The sequence below is a fragment of the Arachis duranensis genome, chromosome 5, assembly GCF_000817695.3.
Source record: "Arachis duranensis cultivar V14167 chromosome 5, aradu.V14167.gnm2.J7QH, whole genome shotgun sequence".
Lineage (NCBI taxonomy): Eukaryota > Viridiplantae > Streptophyta > Magnoliopsida > Fabales > Fabaceae > Arachis > Arachis duranensis.
Window position 1 is genome coordinate 80,232,650 of NC_029776.3, and position 200 is coordinate 80,232,849.

A 200-nucleotide genomic window follows, 5' to 3' on the forward strand; every position below is an offset into this window, starting at 1 on the left:
GCATATAGAAGGAGAGGAACTATTTGTAAATAGAAGTAAACTATTTCGCTGTGCAGCTAGCAGAGTAATAAAGGACGAGTAGTGATGATTATACAGCAAACTAGTTAGAGACGCTGCTGGAGAGATTTTAATGGCTGCCACGTGTAGGAGAAGCTTATCTCTTCAATCACATGAATGGTAACTACCTCATTACACTGTAA